Source organism: Bubalus bubalis, chromosome 4, assembly GCF_019923935.1.
Source record: "Bubalus bubalis isolate 160015118507 breed Murrah chromosome 4, NDDB_SH_1, whole genome shotgun sequence".
In the NCBI taxonomy this organism is placed as follows: domain Eukaryota; kingdom Metazoa; phylum Chordata; class Mammalia; order Artiodactyla; family Bovidae; genus Bubalus; species Bubalus bubalis.
Genome location: NC_059160.1, coordinates 97817086 through 97834428, shown reverse-complemented (window position 1 = coordinate 97834428; position 17343 = coordinate 97817086). Strand labels below are relative to the sequence as shown.

Below are 17343 nucleotides of genomic sequence, written 5' to 3'. Positions count from 1 at the left end.
ACCTCTTTTTCCAGTTTTTATAGGATACTTCTATTTTCTTCCAATAAATCTACTATTTTCTTAAAATAATTTGAGCTAACTTCCTGTCTACCAAGAGTCCTTGACTAAAGTTGTTGTTTAGTCACTAAGTCGTGTCCTACTCTTTTGTGGCCCCGTGGACTGTAGCCCGCCAGGATCCTCTGTTCGTGGGATTTCCCAGGCAAGAATACTGGAGTAGCTTGCCATTTTTTTCTTCAGAGGATCTTCCCGACCCAGGGATCAAACCTGCATCTCCTGCATTGGCAGGTGGGTTCTTTACCACTAAGCCACCAGCGAAACCCCTTTGACTATGGTAGGTATGCTCAAAGATGGCCACCAGTGACTCCTGCCCACTACTATTCATGCCCTTGTATCAATATTATCTCCTCCTTTTGAGTATGGGCTTACTGGTTCGCTTCTAATGAATTGGGAATGACAGAATGTCACTTCTGGAATTAAGGTATTTAAAAGCGTGGCTTTCCTCTTGGGTGTACTCTCTGATGTGAAGAGGCACATGTGGCATGAGACTCAGATCTGCCAACACCCACGAGTGAGCCTGGAAATAGATCCTTCATCCCAGTTGAGACTTCAGATGAAACTTCAGTCCCAGCCACCAAATGGAGGGAAACGTCACTAAAAAAATCTTGAGCCAAAAGCACCTGCTAAGCCACACCCAGTTTATTGGCCCACAGAAATTATAAGATATATATTATTTTCAGCCATTATGTTTTTTGAGGCAATTTGTTATACAACAATAGATAATGAATGCCTTGACCAATATACTTATGAGTACAGGTTCGCTGAGAAGGGAATGGCTCCCTACTCCAGTACTCTTGGCTGGAGAATTCCATAGACAGAGGAGCCTGGCAGGCCAAGGTTCATGGGGTCTCACAGAGTCGGACACAACTGAAGCAACTTAGCACGCATGCACTAAGTGTAACTAGAAACCAAGAGGGGTCTTGGTCAAAGGTGGTGATGAGATCCATCTTCACTGAGAAAGATGAAGAAAAGCAGTGTAGTTGACACAGTGGGTTCCCAACCACTATTCCCCACCTTGACCTTCCTAACTGAATTCTAATTGGCTCCCTTATCATCCCACATCCTCTCAGCTATAAGCTTCATTAACTTGTACCCATATCCAGAAGGTGGATCCCCATTAGCTGAAGCCAATAGTAGCCATTATTGTTGTTAGGAATGTGCATGGGACATAAATTTAGGCAATGAGATCTGACAAGTCCAGAGAAGCTTGTAGGTAAGTCTGAGAGGAGATGGCCTCTTGTTTTCCTCTAGAAGCTGTTCTGTCTCTGTCTTGACATGAAACCTGGAACTGCTCTGCCATCCTGGGCCCCTGGAGAGTCAGGCTTCACTGGGCACGAGCATCCGGTAACACAGCCAGAAACCAAGCCTTGGGAAATTACTCCAGTGCAGAGATCTGAAAGAGGAGACAAAACCAACAAAACGCAGAGAAGGATTGGTCAGATGCTAGGAAGATAAAGATAATCAAGTTAGCCTCTGAGACCGAGGTATGGGGGAATTGAAAAGAAGACAGACATGGACAGGCTGGGCCAGGGTGAAACATCCCAGTAGAGACAGATTTGAGCTAGACCTTGGAGGGAACGCTGAGAGACAATCATCGTTTTGAACTAGAGCTTCAAAGAGCTGCACTGGACGGAATTCCTGAGATGATTCTGGGGTCAGCAAAACGATGTTTCTGAACTATTAAACACATTCTCTTCTAAAAAAGTAACATTCATATTGGCCACGCAAGTCATTCAAAAACCAGCCTCAATGCAGCTATTATTCAGATTCACCCTGTCAGTGTGAGAATATGGGCTGAAATGGACTTTGCTACTTGAAATTAAGTGTGATCACACTCAGCAGCCTTAGGAAGCTCTCCAATTCAGACCTCAATTACAAGAGGCTTGGAGCCATGGGGAGCTGGGAGCAGTATTCAGAAAAAGAGAAGGGTTTCTTTCTCTGCAATTTTCCCTGTTTGCAGCCTGAATCCCAAGTGAATGTTATTTCTCTTCCATCACTCTTTTTGCCTGCTTTCGGCATTTTCCTCTCACTTTTCCCTCACGGTTATCCCTCCCTTAAAGAGAGGGTCTGGACTCTTGGGTGAGAGCCACATGTGACTCTGCTGAGCAGTTGGAATTAACTAAAACTTACTCTTTCCCAATAAATCTCCCCCAAGCCACCACACAGCAGCTGTGAATTCCCAGCATGGGATGTGGCTGAGGAACTAGCAAAAGCTGTGTTCCTCAACCTTGTTCATCCTCTGGCCCAAAGAATCAGCAGACATTGACGCTAATGCAAAGAAAACTACATAGCTCTCTAAACACAACTCTTTATCCAACCCACCTTGAAGACGCGGTATTTAGATTTCCCAGAAGTTTGGGCTGGGTTTACTTTGAGAAAATGCAAAGCTGACAAGAGACAGAGCTCAGAAAATGGTGACCAAATACAAACCTTGCTAGCTATAAGGCAAGACTCAAGCCTTCAGGAAATGAAAATAAAATTACTGAGGGTTGTTCAGGCAGTGGCTCATCAGAAGGGGAAGTAATATTTGATTGTAAAGTTGGGGCACAGCCATTCTTTTCTGATTTACTGCATTTGTGGGCAATTACTTCTTTCCTCAGCTATTTCTTCTGGGTGTGTGTGGAGGCGGAGTGGTACTGAGGATGGAAGGAGTACAGAGAGTTACAGCAAACGTATAAAGCATCTACTAGCTAATGATGCCTCAGTTCAGTTCAGTCCAGTCGCTCAGTCGTGTCCGACTCTTTGCGACCCCATGAACCGCAGCACGCCAGGCCTCCCTGTCCATCACCAACTCCCGGAGTTCACTCAAACTCACGTCCATCAAGTCGGTGATGCCATCCAGCCATCTCATCCTCTGTCGTCCCCTTCTCCTCCTGACCTCAATCTTTCCCAGCATCAGAGTCTTTACTCTGCTAAAATTGTGTTTATTTGTTAAAAATATACTTCATTGTATTGTAGCAAAATTAAACCCCTCCCCAGTCCCTACCGAGACAGGATGATTGGGTTTCAGGGTGAGGTGCCAGCTAGTGTTTTTGGGGGTATTAATGTGCCGGCTGCTCCTGCAGTATTCATTTTATTTCCAGTCCCCAGGCTGGTTTTACACGTTTTTTGTGTAAGGGAATCAGGATTAGGGAGTCTTTTGTTAGTGAGGGGGCGAGAGCGAGCAGCATCACCTTTGAGCTCCTTACGCAGGGACAGCCTAGCAGGCAAGGCTCGAAGCTTTGATTTACTTCTTGCTCTCTGACTTTTTCAAAAAAAGAAAAGATCTATCGCATCGGGCTGCTCTGTTGGAAGCTTGTATGGCAGTGGATTGGGGTGACTGGTGCTTCCAAATGCAGTTCACAGCCACCAAGCCAGGGTCACATTGGAACTCTGTGCAGATAAAACGTTCCCAACCTGCTAAGGAGAAACGCTCCTATAGGAAGAAATGCTTCTTTATTGCATGGTGAAAGGCGTTATTGGGTGGTCCTTGTCTGAGAGCTGAAAGAGCATATGGATTCCCACTTGCTTCTCTGAAGGAGCTAACGTTATTTTTACCCACTTGGAAATGCCAAGCTGCTACCCGTGTTCAGAGTCCCCCCCTCCCTGGCCAGCTTTTCCAAGTGCAGTGACCTGCTTGAACAATGCCAGTGAGCTTCTCCTCCACTGAGCAAATCGCACAGCCTCCTAAAGAAAGAGAGGCCTCTTTTATGAAGCAACTCCTCTTAAGATGGGATTGTGAAACAGATACACACATGCACACGTCACATGACATTGTTTGTGTGTGTGTGTGTTTTTTTGGTTGTTTTTAAGACTGGGGACAAAATTACTAAGCAAAATTTCCCAATGAACACTTCTCTTATTTTTAAGGACAGAGAAAGGCAAAGTGAAAAAGTAGCTTCGTTTATCCTCCTTCCCTTCCCCCTCACAGCCCAGACTCAAAACACTCATTCTGAGGATGGAGCAGAGGTGGCAAAGGTCAAGAAAATGGGGCCTTGTCTATTTACCGGCTCTGTAAGGAACTATTGTGGCGCAGCAGCTGTTCTTCTTGCTCCTTCGGAAGCCTGCCTGCAGTGGACGCGGGGGAGGGAGGCTGTGACGCTGGCGGGCAGGGCGTGTGGGGAGTAACAGCTCATATTTTCTGCACCTCAAGAAAGATGGGCTTTGTTTCTTAAAAAGAGCAGAGATACTGTTTCTGGGTAGCTGTTATCAGAAACTGGTTTTAACCAAACACAGTTGGATAGTGTATGTGTGGCGGGGTGGGGGGGGAGGCGTAAGACACAGGAGACAGAGAGAATAAAGTCACAATCCACTCAGCCTTTCATTCTTCATTTTTTTAACCTAGGAAAAAAATGGAAAAATTTCAGCCGAATGAAAAGCAGTGAAATGGCTGAGAAAGACCTTATGACTAAGAGAGGATTGCAGTGGAAAATATGTAAAAAGAGAAGTTAAACCAGCTGGCTTATTTAATTTTGCCTTTTCCCCCTCTTTTCAATTTTTTTTTTCTTTAGCTTAAATGAGGGGGAAATGTGCTATGTAAATATCCAGTGTTTTCCCTAGTATTTAGCCCTAACAAAATTCTTCATAGGACTTAGTTTGGTGGATTTCTGGGGATCAGGTGTGATCGAGACTTTTCACCCCTGGGTCACAGGTGGCTTCCTGTCCCATCCTGTAAGTTAAAAATTCTCCCAACCGCACGGGTCTCCTGTGCCCAGGAGTCAGTCGAGGTATGAGTGGGAGATAGGACTGTCAGGAGTAGGGAATGGGGGGAAGGAGGAGCTCAAAGACAATTATTCCTCAATGATTTTTAGTGTAGTAACACACTTCTCTCCCCATTCTTACATCATATTTATGAACTAAATCTCAAAACTCTATGACAAAGTGCATATTAGTTAATGTTTCCAGCTTATTAAGTTATCCATGCATTCAATAAATATCATTTAAAAGCACTGTCTAGGTATTGTGCCTGGTGTTAACTGCTGGGGAAACCAAGATAACTAAAATATATCCCCTGCCTTCTATGTCCTCAAACAAGCAGGAGAGACATATCAGACCAATATCTATAGCAATTACGGTAAGTTTTATGAGACAGGAGAACACAGAGGGAACTGAAGGCACCCAGGAAGTGATGATATTAGAACTGAGTTTTTGGAGCTAACTAGGAGCATACCAGAAGACCAAGGAGAGAAAGAGTATTCCAAGCAGAAGGAATAGTCGTGGAAAAGTCTTGATTTCCCCTTGGGTAAGGTGGGAAGTCTGCAATGGTGGACTCTGATTTGGGTTCTAGGAACTTAGGATGAAAAGTGGAGTGAAATGAGATAGGATTGGACTTCAGAGTTTAAAACCAAGAAGCCCCCAAGGGCAGTATTTAGGAATAAAGGTAGAATTAAACCCAGTGGAAAATAATAACCACACATGACCCTAATGGGACCAAGTAGGAAGGAAAAAAGCAGCAATAGCAAAGCAGGAATTGGAAGAAACACAGGTTTGGGGCTAGGGTAGGAGGAAGAGTCTAGGGAGAAGCCTTTGCACTGAGCTGTAGGGTATTTTTACAGGCAGGCTAAGGGGCTGTCGGGTTGTTAAGGGCAGAGTTAAAGGTACAGAACCTGCTCAGGCAGGCAAGACAAAGCATAGCATGAGTGCAAGCATGCTAGGTCACTTCAGTGGTGTCTGGCTCTTAGCAATCCCATGGACTGTAGCCCGCCAGGCTCCTCTGAGCATGGGATTCTCCAGGCAAGAAACTGGAATGGGTTGCCATGCCCTTCTCCAGAGTATCTTCCACACCAGGGATCAAACCCATGACTCTTACATGTTTCCTGCATCAGCAAGTGGGTTCCTTACCACTAGAACCACCTGGGAAGCCCTAAAGCATAGCATATTGAGGGAGTTAAGGTCAGTACTCATGACTGATGCCCAGACAACTGAAGAGGAAGATAGAAAAGAGGGAGTCAGGGCCTCCATTGATGAAGAGCCTTTAAAAGTACCCTTAGGGGACTAACAGCATCCTCCCAGCTGGGATTTCCCACAGGATGGCATGGGCCCCACTGGTAGTTATCAATGTGCTGTTTCACAGTTTACAAATAGTATTTTAAAGATGTTTAGCAGATTCCTTAAAAAAAAAACAAAACTAGGACTTCCCTGGTGGCCCAGTGGTTGGAAATCTACTTACCAATGAGGATTCGATCCCTGGTCTGGAAGGATCCCATCTGCCACAGGGCAGCAAAGCCTGTGCCTCACAATTACTGAGCCCACAATCTAGAACCCAGGAGATGCGACTACTGAGCCCATATGCTGCAAATACTGAAGCCCACATGCCTGGAGCCTGTGTTCCACAACAAGAGAAGCCACCCCAATGAGAAGCCTGTGCATCGCAACTAGAGAGTAGCCCTGCTCTCCACAATGAGAGAATGCCCACACTGGAGAAAGCCTGCACTGGAGAAAGCCCGCACTGGAGAAAGCCCACATGCAGCAACAAAGCCCAAACACAGCCATAAATAAACAAAGTTTTTAAAACTGAAAACAGAACTGCCATATGATCCTGCAATCCCATTCCTGGGCGTAGATCTGGAGAAACCATAATTCAAAAAGACACATGCACCCCAATGTTCACAGCAGCACTATTTACAACAGCCAAGACAAGGAAGCAACCTAAGCATCCATCGACCGATGAATGGATAAAGAAGGTGTGGTATAGATATGTTATGGACTATTACTCAGCCATAAAAAAGATTGAAATAATGCCATTTGCAGTAACATGGATAGACCTAGAGATTACCATACTAAGTGAAATACGCTAGACAGAGAAAGACAAATATCAAATGATACTACTTACATGTGGACTTCTTTAAAAAATGATACAAATGAACTTATGTTCAGAAATAGACCCACATAGAAAATGAACTTATGGTTATCAAAGGGGAAAGGAGTGGCAGAAGGGATAAAATAGGAGTTTGATATGCACACTCTATACACACTGGGTGATGCTGTGCTGTGCTTAGTCACTCAGTCGTGTCTGACTCTTTGCAAGCCCATGGACTGCAGCCCGACAGGTTCCTCTGTCCATGGGGATTCTCTAGGCAAGAATACTGGAGTAGGTGGCCATGCCCTCCTCCAGGGCAGCTTCCCAACCCAGGGATTTAACCCAGGTCTCCTGCATTACGGGCAGATTCTTTACTGTCTGAGACATCAGGGAAGCCCTATAATACTGGAGTGGGTAGCCTATCCCTTTTTTAGAGGATCTACCCAACCCGGGAATCGAATCGAGGTCTCCTGCACTGCAGGCAGATTCTTTACCAGCTGAGCTACCAGGGAAGCCTAATCCATATAAATAGATCACCAACAAGGACAGGAAACTATACTCAATATTTTGTAATAACACGTAAGGGAAAAGATCTGAAAAAAATGTATGTATGTATAACTGAATCACTTGCTGTACACCTGAAACTAACTCAACATTGTAAATCAACTACACTTCAATAAAAAAATTTTTTTAAGATTTTTAGTAGTTTGTATTTATTTTTGTACAAGTTAGAAAAATATGTAACTAGCAGCTTAAATCCAAAATGATATAGATACAAAAATTGTTTAAAGATAAAGTGAACACAGAACCATGGTGAGTTAGTCTATAGCAAAAATTAAGGAAATACAAGAGACAGTATTATACAGATACAGCAAAAATTAAGAAGGTGGCTTATAAATGATTAAAGTTTGAAAATGTTGGTAATAAGCAGTGGGGAGTTGGTAGAAAGTTTTAAGTATGGACTATATCCTAAAGCACTGTTTTTGTGGGGGCTTGGGGGTTGGGGAACTAGAGGCATTTATTAAGGGGGATTGCATTTCTCTCCCAGAACTAATGTAGACTACAAACTTTTTGAGTTCATGCCTCAGCATAAACTGTAATTTGAACCCTGAAGTCCTTAGACAATTCTGTAAGACCCTCCTTTCAATAATTTCAATAAATACCTATGGCTTCATTGTAATCTTGAACAACTGGATATATACTTAAGTGAATAATTTTGGTAGAAATGTGCAGTGGTCAAAATGACTTCTGTGGTGTAGAGTAATGAGATGCTAAACATGTCTATTGAATGCTAGTAATCTATGCAATTAGTTTATTTGATTTACATAGACCCTGGTGACTAATTTTTAAAAATATGTCTGGTATATTATATATTGGGCTTCTCTGGTGGCTCAGTGGTAGAGAATCTTCCTGCAATGAAGGAGATGCAGTTCCTGTGTATAGAAGATCCCCTGGAGAAGGAAATGGCAACCTACTCCAGTATTCTTCCATGGGAATTCCCATAGACAGAGGAACCTGGCAGGCTACAGTCCATGGGGTTGTACACATACAACTTAGTGACTAAACAACAACATTATATATTAATCATGTTTTTTTTTTTAATTTTCTATATTTCATGAGAATTTGGTATCAGGGGCCTTGTGGACTGAGGAGGACCTACCCATTCCAGGATTAGCTAATTCCTAGAGATATTAAACAATGTGCTTGTAAGCACACCTTTCATAAGCAAACCAATCCATGCTGAGTCAATACTCCCACCCACCTCCTTTAATCAGGCACCTGCAATCTGGGACACTACCCCCTGCCCTCAGTCACCCGAGAGTCACCCCTCACTCCTTCTGCCTCCTGACTAAACCTGCTGCTTCTCCAGTGGTCCTGCCTGGCTTGGTGTATTTTTTCTTCTTGGGAACTATAAGCAAAATACTCCTTTCAAAATCAGTTGTATCTGTGTCTGTTATCTTACCATATTTGACTAAAACAAGATTCTGGGTATAAATATTTCTTAAATGAATCAGTAAATGACTATCTCTACCCACTTAAAACATGTCTCTCTTTTACCTTAATTAATTTTTCTCATGTGGTTAAAAGACATTTTCATTATTAATAGTTCTCTATGGTAATCATCTTCTCATGCAACCAAGGATTAGATTTGCAAGAAATCTGAGCTCAGAGTAACCTACACATGGCCAAATGACACCGAGAAACTATGACCTGCAAAGCAGCAGTATTTCTTGGTTCCAGGAAGAAATCCAAAAAGGAACTGTCCCCAGCCAACAAAACCAGTTTTGTGTATCTTCCTACATAAGATATTGTTTTTGTATGCCAGAGTAGATTAACTGGTGTAACAAACAACCCTAAATCTCAATTGCATATGATAATAAAATTAATTTCTTAATCACCAAAATCCAGTGCAGGTGTTAATAGCTGGACAGCTCTCTTGGCTGCCTCCATGACTCAGTAATCAAGGATTCCTTCATCATGTGATGCTGCCAGTTTCGAAATTTGGCCCTTAAAGTCACCAGAGAAGGTGAGAAAATTATGGAAAAGGCTTATCAGATACATATTCAACTCTACACATAAATGGCAATCAAAATGTCTACACACATTTTATTGGTGAGAAGTAGTCGTAACCCCCCTAACCCTTCCAGAGATGCCAGGGACTAGGAAATAGTCTCTAGCTTACCAGCAATCACTTTGCACTAAAAAAGAGGAGCTCAAATCTTCAGCAGTCAGTAGACCTTGTCTCATTATTTCAAGACATGTGACCCACACCTGCATCCTGGTGACAGAGTAACTATGGGTTGGTCAAGTGATAAGGCAAACCAGTGGTTTTTAACTGCTTGGGAGATTGTGAATCTGATAAAATTTATGGACTCTCTCCCTGGAATAACATATAAGCATAATAAACACACACCATTCTCACAGAACTTCAAGAGCTTCATGGACATCCTAAATAGCCCATCACTGAAGTAATTAGAGGGCCATAAACCTATACTCTTGGTGTAGCTGGCATATTTGGCTTGAGTTATATTTTGAACAGCATTGTAAATCATGAACCATGGACAAACTTAGATTATTTTTCTTGCTGGATTGAGTTTTTAAATGTAAATGCTATAACTAAGAGATCCAGAATATCAGCAATGTGTCATCCAACTTTTAGATGCCAGTTTTGTGCCGAGCAGAAATTTTTCTCTCTACTACTGCAAAAGAGTTTATGTTGGTATCCTGCCATCCATTTGCCACTCTCCAATCCATTTTACATGCCACCCAGAGTGATATCTAAAAATTCTAATTTTTTGATGTCAGTCCCTCCCAGTGGATAAAGACGTAACCCCTTAACATGGTGTGCTGCTTCATTTTTTCACTCCCTGCAACTAGCCTTTCTTTCCCTCCCTCCCACCTCATGCCTTTGCACTTGCCTCTGCAGCATCTGTAAGTTGCTTTCTCTATATATATATAGTTAACTTCCATTCTTCCTCCAGATCTCAGCTCAACTTTCATTTCCTCAGAGAAGCCTTCATAGACACATCGAGTAAGTCATGTCTCCCATATGTTCTTAGAGCACCCTGTAAATTTTCCTCCTAGTGATCATCATCGTTTATAAGTATGTGTGACTATTTGATTTGTCTGTGTCATTACCACTCAAAAGGAAGGTCCATGAGGGTACAAACTGTAAGCTCCTGGTGCCACAACTCAGCACTTGACTTAGCACATGGACTATAATGGGCATTCATTCTTTACTGAATACTGGCTGAATGAGGATGAGTAAATGAAATACTGTTGCCTATGGTGTTTACACTATATCTTGAGAAAGAAAGAGCGAAGTGATGAAGGGTCTTAAAATCAAATTATTTTCTCATTCTGAGAAGTGAATAGAATAACCAAGTTAGTGAATGGTATGATTTTAAGGAACTTCACAGTTAGGCAATGACTTAACTGTGCTGTACAGCAATCTCTTCTCTTAGATAACATCTAATACAGTAGAAGAAACAGGCAGTAAAACATGTGTCTATCATTATTTTATATTTACCATAAAGGGAAGGGCTCATTGATGGAGTAAGGGCACTCCCACTGCTCTTACTCCATCAATACAAGGAATTGGTAAGTAAGAGCTTGTCGGATTAATCCAGGAAGATTTCCTGGGGGAGACAGTTTGAAGGCCTCTTTATGACACTCTTTTATTGAAATATACTTGTAGCCTGAATGCCAACAAAAGATTTTCCCCACAAATCTTCCTTTCCAGCTTTTCTGTGTTGTTATCACAAGGATAAAGCCATAAATTATGAGAAAGGTGGCAAGGCAAAGATTGGGATGCCATTTTAGTTCCCAAGCAGAGAATAAGACTTGACTTTATTATATATATATATATGTATATTTATATATATATATATATATACACACACACACACATATATATAAAATACTGAAATATAATTGATTTATCATCTTGTGTTAGTTTCTGGTATACAGTAAAGTGATTCAGTTAAATACATATTTGTAAATGTATATATATATAGAGAATATAAAAAGATTGTATATATAAAGAGTATATAAATATATTCTTATATTCCTTATAAATATATCCATACATATATATTCTTTTTCAGATTCCTTTTCATTATAATTTATTATAAGCTTTGAATACAGTTCTTTGTGCTAGATGGTAGGACCTTCCCTGCTTCCATCCCGGTTTCCCCTCTGACAACTGTAAGCTTGTTTTCTACGAGTCTATTTCTGTTTTGTAAATAAGTTCCTTTGTATCATTTTTTTAGATTCCACACATAAGTGACATCATATAATAATACTTGTCTTTCTCTATCTGACTTACTTCATTTAGTATATAATTTCTAGGTATATCCATGTTGCTGCAAATGGCTTTATTTCACTATTTTTATGGCTGAGTAATAGTCCATCACACATCTATGCCACATCTTCTTTATGCATCCAACTGTTGCTGGACATTTAGTTTTTCCATTTTTGGCTATTGTAAATAGTGCTGCTGCGAACATTGTGGTAAATGTTATCTTTTCAAATTAGTTTCCTCTGGATTTATGCCCAGGAGTGGAATTGCTGGATCATATGGAGAGCAAAACTTTAAATAGTTGTGTCTCATACTCTCTCTGGTAGGTTTTTATTATTTTTTAAAATATTCGCTGGGTTTCCACATGGGAGGATTTTACATTCCTACAAATCTCAGTCACGTGGTTTTTCTCTGGCAAATGACACAGCAGGGGCAGTGACATATAGAGAAGCTTTGAGAGCTGCTGTGAGGTTCCACCACCTCTCTCTTTTCCCTCAGACACAAGGCCCACCATGTCCTCAATGAAGCTCTACCAACCTGGATGTCGAGGTGAAGAAGATGAGGAAAAGAGCCCTAACTGACCTACCGCCCACGTGTGACATGACCGACGCGTTAGCTTTTATTCCTGTAAGGCGCGGGATATTTGAGGGTTTGCTAAGTGCAACATTACCCAGAAAAAGACCACTGATAAACTCTCCTTCACAAAAACTGTATATAATTCAACTCAAATTTAGAGCTATATGCCTAGTGAAAGGATAATCATTCCTATTTGGTTGGGTCATTTTTATCCAAGTGCCTGGCATCAAAAAGTACAGCAGAAGTCACAAGGGAGAAAGTGGAATTCTCAACTGCTGGAGCCACTGGTCTAATTTCTGCATTCACTGACTGGGGAGACGAGGAAGCCAGCTTGCCTTGTAGCTCACTACTGGACGTCCAGGAAGATTCCACTTTAGCTAGAGAGGAACACTAACAATAGATGCCTGGCAACTAGATGAGGATTTTCTTTCTGGGGAAGGAAAATCAATGAATAAATAAACCCACTGATATTACTTTAAAAAAAAAGAAAGCTGAGTCAGATCTCATCATAATATAATTTTTTAAGAGTATCATCTCATAAAGAAATAAAAAAAAAAACTTATTCAAGACAAAAAATTGTTTATAAATATTGGTTAAGTTCTTGCATGGACTTCTCAGTTGGCTCAAGTGGTAAAGAATCTGCCTGCCAATGCTGGGGCTGCAGGAGACCCAGGTTCGACCCCTGGGTTGGGAAGATCCCCTGGAGGAGGAAATGGCAACCTACTCCAGTATTCTTGCTGGAGGGGTCACAAAGAGTCAGACACACGACTGAGCATATAGGCAGAAGTTCTTGCCTAACACTCTTTCTTCCTCCTTGTCTCCTTTCCGCTTCCTCCTGCTACTGCTCCTCTTCTCTTCTCTGTCTTTCTCCCTTGTCCTTGCCTCAAATCTACTCATGGCCATCTTTGAAAGATGCAAAGATGACAGATATAAATAGACATAGACGTACAGAATTTTAGATATATCCCTATTGAAAGCAAAAGATTAATACACCACTTATTTCTAGGGATTCAGCTCATAATTCAAAAACATTAAAAGAATTTGCTTAACCCTAAACCTCTAAAGCTTGAAAAACTCTCTTAAAATGGCTTGAAATTTAAGACATTTTTGACGTTTTCTTTTAAGTATGCTAAAGTATATTCCTATTTCCCCCTGGGTTAGCTGGCCATGAATGCTTTAACTCAGCTTCATAAGCTTTCCTTGAGTGCCTGCTAGGACCATAAATTCTTCATGTACAACTTGCAGTTTGAAAGTACAGGTTATCTTACTGAAGAGCCTTTTTGTCATGAACCTTTTATCCCAAGATCAATTGCAGTTTAACAGCACCCCACAACACACACACACTAATATTCCTGAATTTGAATTTTGGTATACATTACCAATTATTACTTCCTATTGTCAAGCAATACTGTCCACCTCTAAAATGTGGAAAGTTTTTTAAAAGCTGTATGTGCCAAACTAGATTTACCATTTAATCATTCAAGTCACTTTCTGGAAGCTGAGCATCTATGTGTAATTCAGACACCTCGTTGTTTAGTCCTTGTGAAACCCATCTAAAACTAGGAGTAGAAGCAGTTAGATTTATGTGCCATGGTGTCTGAATCTGCAAAGGTTTTCTGGTAATCCGAGGAGTCATACTAAATATTTTGTATTTACTTTTGTACTCGGCAAATATTTTTTAAATTTGTGATATAGGGCAAAGAGTCCTGGATATTGGGTTGGAACACAGGGATTTCTAAAAGGATTTTATATATAATATTTTTGTAACCTAACAAAAAATGTAAATGATTTACAATTTCGTGACCATGAATACCATGAACTATTCTTTGTTCTGAATTGCCCAAGTCCAAAGTGAGTGATTATAATTAGACAGATCTTCAAAGCCAATTATATATATGTATATATGAGAGAGAGTTGATTTTTCATAGTGGTTCTATGGTTTAAAACCACCAAGAGAAAGGGAGCATTGCAAAATACTCCAAATATAATACAGTGCATCAGTTAAGCAATACATGAAGCATATAATGATGATAATTCCTGGGTATGTCAACCAGGAAACAGAAAAGCTGGTTGTTAAGTTGCCTCACCAGGAGAGTAATGACCCTGTTTAGCTTGGGTAGGTCATTCCCTCTCCCAGCTCAGACTGTGAGGGAAGACAAAACAGGTTTGCTGAGCTGGCTCTTTTCTTTAATACTAGATGACAAGTAAGACAGAGCCTTCAGATATCTGTGTCATCAAAACCACAAAACCCCCAGTTTATGACTTTAGAGAACACTAAGCGACCAAAGGTTAGAACTGAGCAGAACGATTTGACATCTTGTAGTTTATTCTATTCATTTTTAATGATGCGATTACTAAGGCCCAGAGACAGGGGTACCTTGTTCCCCAGTACCAATAAAGCAATAACAAACATATAGAAAGGATCATGCCCTACTCTGTCACTCCAAGCACAGGGCTTTCCTCTCTCCCATGTCATTTGGCAACAACTACCATTTCCCAAAACTGAACCCAGGAGTAAAAAGCATAAAATGTGAACTTTTTACTGGTATTAAAATTTTAAACTGTAGTATATCTCTTGGAAATTTTAAATCTAGTAGCAATAACAAAAATGAAGTTTTATTATAACAGTTTCAAGTATGTTCATTTTTTCCCCTGTGCTATAGGAAAAAGGACTTGCTACTCATATATCAAGCTACCAAGATAACTTCATAAATTATCTTCTGTTTGGAGTAACTTTGCATTACTCCTATCCATTCTGAAAACTCCTTAAAGGATTATAGTAAGATATAGCAAAAAAAAAAAAAAGACATGGTTTTATCACAAAATTATCTCTAAACCAGAAGTACTGACTTAATTTGACTTTTCTTATTATCAGACAATGTTAGAACATAATTTTTCCTATTATTAAATCTGAATATAAATTAAGAGCTATTGTTCAAGTATATATATCATGTGGCTATAAAATTTGAAATGGAGTCTTATAAACACTTAAGTGAATTCAAACATACAAAAAATTACTATTAGGTCAAGAGACCACAAACCCAACATTGTCACAATTTTTGTTGATATAACACTTGCTTTTTTGGAAATCACCTTTACAGCAATAAACTTACATAATCAAATTTACTCTGATTCATATAGTCACACCCTGTGTTTCATAAAAAATCTATGGCCTTTTTTAAAATCACTGATGTTTTTCTACAGACTCAGCTCCTAATTATTTCCTACTATTAAAAAAATGAAATTTGTCTTCAAAGGGCAACCATCTGTTACCAACCAAGATCACTTGGAAAGAATATTGATCAGATTCTCTAAAATATTTAAAGAAAATCTGATTGGCCATGATAAAAACATTGGGATAAGTACATGGCTTTTCAATCTTGACTACAGGAAGAGATAGCTTTCATCAATATGAACACACTTTGGCACACTTCTTAAAAGTCAGTCTTTTTCACTTAAATAACCAATATCATGCTTGCATGAGTATATCTCTAAGTTTTTTCTAAAAGTGGTTTGAAGCCAAAGCTGAAAAATATTCTGCTATACATCTTACACTATTACTTTTCTTACTCTCTGTGCAGAAAAAGCAGAAATGTTTAAGCTGTAATGATTTTCATCTGCTCAGTGCAGCCACAATGCAGAGATCTCAATTGCTTAATGTTTGAAATATAAAAACTCAAATGTGTACTTTACATGTGTGTGTGCATGAATATGTGTGGCTAAGGATGTGGGGGAAGTTATTTGTGGTTTAATTATTCTTAGTAAAAAAAAGTTTCTTCAACCTGCTCCAAAGCAACTATTCCAACTAATCTGTGCTGGAGCTCTTTGGGGAAATTTGGAGAGGAGAGAAAGCCTTTCATTTCCCCTTTCTCCACTAGCCTACATCCTCCTTACCTCCTCCAGATACCCTGACTCAGCATGGGCTGCAGACTCAGAGCCTCTGCAGTGACTAGGTTGCCCTTTCCTCCTGGAGGTCGGGCTGCTGTCTAAATAGGAGTAGAAAAGCTGTGGGCATCACCTAAGAAAGGACAGTTCCCTCTTTCTCTTAGAACTACATCCTGAAAACCCAGAAAACAGAAAAGCCAGAACTTTCCCCGTGGTCCAGTCATTAAGACTTCACCTTCCAATGCAGGGGATGCTGGTTTGATCCCTGATTGGGGAGCTAAGACCCCACAAGACTCATGGCCAAAATATCAAAATATAAAACAGAAGCAATGCTGTAATAGAGTCAATAAAGACTCTAAAAACAGTCCACGTTAAAAATCTTTTAAAAAAATAAGTAAGTAAAATAGATAACCAACAAGGACCTATTGTATAGCACAGGAAGTGTGAAGTGAAGTGAAGTTGCTCAGTCATGTCCGACTCTTTGCGACCCCACAGACTGTAGCCTACCAGGCTCCTCCGTCCATGGGGTTCTTCAGGCAAGAGTACTGGAGTAGGCTGCCATTTCCTTCTCCAATAGCACAGGAAACTGTTCAATATTCTGTAAAAACCTAAATGGTGAAAGAATTGAAGAAGAATAGAAAAAAATAAATAAAATTTTAAAAAATAAAAGCATAGGAAAGCAGACCATATGCCAGGTTGGTGGGCAATAGAATATAGGGAAGGTTCTCAGATGAGGCTCTGGAGTCAAGGTGGCTGGAACTGAATTCTAACTCTGAGCTTCCTTTGTGAACCTAGACAAGATCTATAGATTATCTATGCCTCGGTTTCATCATCTGTAAAATGGGTATAATACTGCCTATATTATAGAGTTATTCTGTGAAAGTGTTGCACTCAATATGCCAGCAAATTTGGAAAACTCAGCAGTGGCCACAGGACTGGAAAAGGTCAATTTTCATTCCAATCCCTAAGAAAGGCAATGCCAAAGAATGCTCAAACTACCGCACAATTGCACTCATCTCACACGCTAGTAAAGTAATGCTCAAAATTCTCCAAGCCAGGCTTCAGCAATATGTGAACCGTGAACTTCCTGATGTTCAAGCTGGTTTTAGAAAAGGCAGAGGAACCAGAGATTAAATTGCCAACATCTGCTGGATCATGGAAAAAGCAAGAGAGTTCCAGAAATGCATCTATTTCTGCTTTATTAACTGTGCCAAAGCCTTTGACTGTGTGGATCACAATAAACTGT

General features: G+C 40.4%; 1 long non-coding RNA gene across 2 annotated transcripts; it reads right to left on the bottom strand.

Moving 5' to 3' along the window:
* Positions 1–1054: 1054 nt before the first annotated feature.
* LOC123333328 lies at positions 1055–4212 on the bottom strand. Of its 2 annotated transcripts, none has more exons than XR_006550642.2 (2): positions 4044–4212; positions 1055–1450 (listed from the first exon to the last, which is right to left on the bottom strand). It is a non-coding gene; the product is annotated as an uncharacterized LOC123333328 (long non-coding RNA). The 2 variants fall into 2 exon arrangements; XR_006550641.2 differs by lacking the exon at positions 4044–4212 and adding an exon at positions 1625–2869.
* Positions 4213–17343: the final 13131 nt, after the last annotated feature.